Source organism: Pteropus alecto, unplaced genomic scaffold (genome assembly GCF_000325575.1).
Source record: "Pteropus alecto unplaced genomic scaffold, ASM32557v1 scaffold86, whole genome shotgun sequence".
NCBI classification, from domain to species: domain Eukaryota; kingdom Metazoa; phylum Chordata; class Mammalia; order Chiroptera; family Pteropodidae; genus Pteropus; species Pteropus alecto.
Window position 1 is genome coordinate 1,699,903 of NW_006442109.1, and position 6,043 is coordinate 1,705,945.

A 6,043-nucleotide genomic window follows, 5' to 3' on the forward strand; every position below is an offset into this window, starting at 1 on the left:
CCGAGTCCGAAAGGAGGAGGGGCGGTTATATCCGCAGGGCTGGGGGGTTTGGGCGTTGGAAAGTGTACTCAGCGTGAGTGGTGGGAAGGGCGGACTCAGGCGTGGAAAGAGGAGCCATGAGCTCCAAGTTAGGCTAGCCCTGACTTGGCGCTTGGGTACTCAATCTCGGGGCCACCTGAGATTGGGAGGTTTGGGGGCTTCTGGTTGTTGAGTAATCATTCCGTTAGTAAAGTGGAGAAGTAGCACTTATCTGCCTGTCAGTTTACCCTTACATTTGAAAAGGCCGAAGTATTTTTTAGACCAATACGGGCCTACTTAACCCTTCATGCTGAAGGGTGGCAAAACTAAAAATTAACATTTATGTTCAGATCTTAACGAATTGAAGTGTATTTAAAAAAAAAAAAAAAAACCCACCTAACTGCTATAATGAATCCTTAACTCGTGAGACAGTGAGCATTCATTCTAATGTGTTTCCTTGAGAGTTTGAGTCTCTAAAACTTAAAATTTAATTTAGTGAAATTCCATCTAAGAAGCTGTGTTGTTTGAAATAATAGGAAAATTCTAATTGGACCACTAAACAATGAAACATATAAAGAATCTCCTTTTTTGAAAGAAACGAAAACGGAGATGTGAAGAAAAAGGAAGGAAAAACCCTTTAAGTGTGTGCTTGTGCTTCCAAATGATTAACAATGTGTAAATAATAATTGAGAAGAATGCAGTCAACAATAGAGAATTTATCTATGAGTGAAAACTGGATCTTTTTTCTGCTTGTGATGCAGTAGGTTTTTTGTTTTTGTTTGGCTTTTTTTTGCCTTAAAATTTGAATGCCACAGTTTTCATAACAATTGGGAACTTTTCACGTTTGTTACTGTATTTTGAGTTTGTCAGCTTTTGGATAGGTAATACTTTTGATGGAGGAATAACATATGCCATTGTTAAATTGTAGTAAAATAGTTATTTTCGAGTGAAGGGTTATAAGTACAAGAAAGAATTTGGAAATATTAATTGCATTTCATCAGATTTAAGGGTTGGGACATACATTACATTAGCTATCTAATTCCAAAATTGTGTCATCTGTTTATCAACAAGAGCAGGGAGACATTCCTTTTGCTAAAAGGTTTACTGTGTGTTTTTGGGCAAGATACTAAAGTTCTGTATGTAGTTCTTTGTTTTATTTTTTACATTTTATAAAGGTAGAAAACTATTTATGAAGTTGAGATCTTTAATTTACTTAATGAAATACTTGACCAGCTCGGTATTAATAGAAAACTGTTATTTTGTCATACAATTCATAAGGTATTAATCTTTGAGTTAATGAATTCTGCTTGACATTCCCAATTGTGTTTCAGACCATGCTACGTCTATTTTTCTTACATGTTTGACCACATGAGTTCACATAACTTATTTGAAAATGTGTTTGATTTCTGTTCCCCTCCAGGGAGGAAGGGGAGGAGGTAGAGAAATATATATTTTTTACTTTCTAGGATCTCAATGACTCTAGTTATGTGATAACCAGTAATATTCACTTACTGACCAGTGACGACAGAGACCAACTGGTTCTGTGGCCAGAGGGTTCATAGAGCAACTTTAAACATGCTTATGGATCTTAACTCATGAGACTTTTTCTTTTCAGATCATATATAGTTCGTTGCCTCATCAAAATGAAAAGCATATCACATTACTAGTTACAATTAAATATGAATATTATGATTAAGAAAAATATTTATCTTTTCAGCCCTACAATAGACTCTATTCTTGGATAAGTTTTCATCCCTAAGTGAAAAGTTAGTCTCTTTGCTTTAGAGGGTAGAAGGAGGGGTGGGGGAAACAAACCAAATCTCAGTCATTGCTGCTATTTCCTGTTGCTACTGCTATTGGATCTAGGTTGTAGGACAAGTCAGGGAGTGTCTTTTTCTTTTGCTTCCCTTACTCAGTCCCAGCTGGAGAACTGTGGGAAATAGAGGTCAGGATGTAGTCAAGGATATTTTGTTTTTATGCATCCTGGTTTTAAAGCACTATTAAGTTGAATTGTGCTTTCATTTTTCCACATTGAATGAGGTCAAAGCAATACAAAATTATGTTTTGAACCCATGAAATTTCATGTGTTAACTTTGTTTCTTTTAAAATCTTGTTATTGGTCCCGTAAGATTTCCATTTTTTTAACATGAACACCTTCATACAACAAAATCAAACTATAGGATATTTCTTCAGTTTACAGAAATGATTAGTAATAGATGCAGCTATTTTAATATTGAGTATCCTGGAAATTGACCAGAATACCTTTAGTTTCAACCCTTGTTGACAAAGCTTTCTGAAAGGACCTATGTGCAGTGTTTCTAAATAATCACCTCAGGATGGACATACTAAACAGGAATTCTTACGTAGTTTGGATTAATTATTCCTCTACATATAAAAAATGGCTGGAATAGTAAATTCTTTTTCTGTTGTTGCAAATATTCCTGTCTTCTCTTGCTGCACTACTGAAGACATTGTACTCCCTTCTCATTTACTACTTTTCTCGCCTGTTATTCTTCTGTAGTCTTCTCTTCTCCCTGGGCAAGTTACTTTAATAGGAGAGTTTTTTGAGAACTAGAGTCAATTACCCATTCATTCAACAAATATTTGCTGAGGACCTATTAAATTCAAGATAAGGTGCCAAGATTAATTAGGCTGCATGTCCCAAAGGGCATGCCATAAAAATATTAATCTTATGAGATGTACTGCAAATAACCCCAATGGTTCAGAGGCCAAATAAATTTTGGCAATGTGCACACTTTGTTTCGTTAGAGATTTCCAATATACCTTAGCATGTTAAAGATTCTGAGTTCATTTCCCAAATATTTTAGACAATGAAACTTTTCTAGTGCTTATTAATTTTGTCAATTTCATTTAACATACTTTGGAAAATGTTGAATTATACATGGAACCTGCCCTTACTGTTAAATAGAGGGAGAGAAAATAGATATATAACTACATACTCTTGGAATAAAGTTATAAATGGTGTCAGATCTAGATAAAGTGCTATTGGAGTTTAGAGGATGGTGGATTACCTCTAGAAGTGCAAAAGGATCAGGAGATGTTATTTGAATGATATACAAAGAATAAATTAGATTTGAGTTTGAGTTTGTGGAACTAGGTAAGGGGACTTTCTAATAAAGCAGACAGTAAAAGCCAAGACATAAAGAGGTAAGTGTAGCCCCTGGAGATAAGAGAAGTGTTCATTTTGGCTGGTGTGTAGCATGCATGAAGAAAAGGAGTAGCATGCAGGATAAATTGGGGTTTAATTGTGGAGGTCCTAAATGCCAGGATTGGGAATTTGTTTTTTTTAAGTGCTTTGATAATAGTATTTGAGGTCATGTAATTTGACTATGGTGACAATGGCTGTTTGACTTCCAGATTAGAAATTGAATAGCTAAGAACACTTTCACACACAAACTTGGTTATGTCGCTCAGATTTTCAAACTAAATAACAAAAGCTCTTTAAACAGACTTAATGAAAAAGGTCACTTGTTCATTTAACTAGCTAAATATGTATTAATGAACATGAAATATACAAGTAAGGATAACTCCTTTACCTTTAAGGTGCTGAAATGCTACTTGTTTCAGCCATATTAGCTGAAATAAATGTTTGTGGAACCTGTCTACCAATTACAGTGTAATATATGTGAGAAAATGTATTCATTTAGCAAACATTTTATTGAGTACCTTACCTACCCTAGGCCAGAAGTCACTCCTGATACTGGAGTTAAAAGATGTTTTGAGTTAAAAATCTAATTGGAGAAGTGAAAGGAAAAGAACTCTTTCTCCTCTCACCTTATACCTCTTACACCAGATGTGTAGGGATTTTTCTCACAACAATTCAGTTTTCCAGCAGACAACAACTGAGTATCCTACAATTCAATTTTGGCATACTCTACCTGGAGTTAGCATCAGATCCCACAAGTTAAGGGCTCAATCCCACAAGACAGCCCACTTCAGGTATCTATTGCAGTCCAGGTTGTCGCCTGTGCTTTTGACTAACTAGCTATAAATTTGGAAGTTCTCATGACCCTCTCTTCAGATTTGATAATTTATAAGATGGCTCACAGACCTCAGGGAAACAGTTTACTAACTAGATTATTGGTTTATCATAAAAGGGTACAACTCAGGAACAGCTGGAAGAGACGCACAGGGGAAGGTATGGGGGAAGGAGTGCAATGCTTCCATGCCCTCTCTAGGTGTGCCACCCTCCCAATATCTTGATGTATTCAGCAACTTGGAAGCTCTCTGAACCCCATACTTTAAGGATTTATCTGGACGCTTCATCATGTAAGAATAATTGATTATTAACTCAATCTCTACCTCTTCTCCCTTCCTTAGAGTATAGGGGTTGGGGCTGAAAGTTCCAGTCTTCTAATCATGATCTCTCTGGTGAGGAGCCCCCATTCAGGAGCCCACCAAGAGTTGCTTCAGTAGAATGAAAGACTCATATCATTCAGGAAACTCCAGGAGATTAGGAGCTCTATGTCAGGAACCAGGATCAAAGACCAAGTATTAGAATAAGAGATGCTCCTAGCATCTTTATCACTTAGGAAATTGCAAAGATTTTAGGAGCTGTGGCCAGAAGCTGGGTACAAAGACCAAAATATATTTCTCATATCACAAGATTACAGGGAGAAATTCATTAACAGATAATATAGTGCAGTAGGAATACAGGATCTCTTCCAGGGAAGTTTTCATATAGTAATACATATAAATTAGGTGTTGATAAATGAGTAGAAACTTTTCAGGAGAAGCTCATTCCAAGGCAGAGATAGAAGATGACTCCAATTTGTAAGTTGAGGTACGTTCAGGAAATATTGAGAAGAGTTAGGATCTTCTCAAAACGTGTGCATGTTTTAGGTGTGGGAGTGGTGGCTTCTAACAAGATGTTGAGACCACAGAGGCAGTTTGGGGGAAGCTTTGAGAAGGCTTTATAGGCCATCCTGAAGGGAGCTAACATGACTTTTTTGGGAGAGCAGAGTAGAGAGGCAGATACGGATGGTTGTAACGCATTGTATTTTTGAGAAAGATGCTATAAAAAATATAAAAGTTTAGTTGGATTTTCTCAAAGACAATGTTAAATTAGGGATTTTTGTTCCTATCCAAGGGCTTGATGTCTTAATTTTTAATAGAAATGACCACAAACCTCATGTTTTTCTTACAATTGGTAGCATTCGTAAAGAGTATGAAATGAATTCAGTTTAACAGAGAAACATAGTAACCAATTATGTAAAGTTGGATTTAATATGATAGTATCTTAGTCTGCAGTGCATACTTCTTAGATTTTTGTTTTTGTTTTGGCAGTTTTTGCTTTCAATTACTGTAGTAAAATAGAAGGTGAAGATATACCTTTGTCAAGTTCAGGAAATTCTGAAAGATTTTGGAAGAAAATTGTTTACAGGATCTTTCAGAATCCTCTTGGAAGGACTTGATCATTTGGAGGTCTTAGAAATTATTAATTTGGCTATCTTTTTTTTCATTGTAAACTCCTTCGTAGCAAGGTTGAGTATTAGAAAAGCAAGTTCTTGAGATTTATTTGGTTTTATAAGATCCTTTGGATCAGGAGTCAGCAAACTTACAGCCTAAACTTTAAAATGGTTTTTAAAGTTTTATTGGTACATGGCTATGCCCATTTGTTTACATATTATCTATGGCTACGTTGGTACTATAGTGTTACAGTTGAATGGTTGTAACAGACTGTATGGCCTGCAAGCCTAAAATATTTACCGTCTGGCCCTTTAAGAAAAAATTTGCTGATCCTTGCTTTAGAGCTTTAAGAATAGCACTGATTTTTGCCATTCCACTTGATTTATTATACTGAGTAGAGAGCAGGCATTTTCAGAGACTTCTATTTGCACTTTCCTACTATAATAACCCTTATCGTACAGTCCAAGTGCCATTATGATGATAGCAATGATGATAAAAAGTACAAGGTTATCATTCATTGGTCTTAATTATCACCTCTCTCTGGATTCTTGTGATCTAGTCCATGCTTAATTCTCAGTCCTCTGATGGGTTAACC

The 6,043-nt window shown here is 35.9% G+C and overlaps 1 protein-coding gene across 1 annotated transcript in view; it reads left to right on the top strand.

The window, feature by feature from the left end:
• The window catches only part of EXOC5 (exocyst complex component 5), a 36,812-nt gene that overhangs the window by 499 nt on the left and 30,270 nt on the right, over window positions 1–6,043 (top strand). The window lies entirely within an intron of this gene.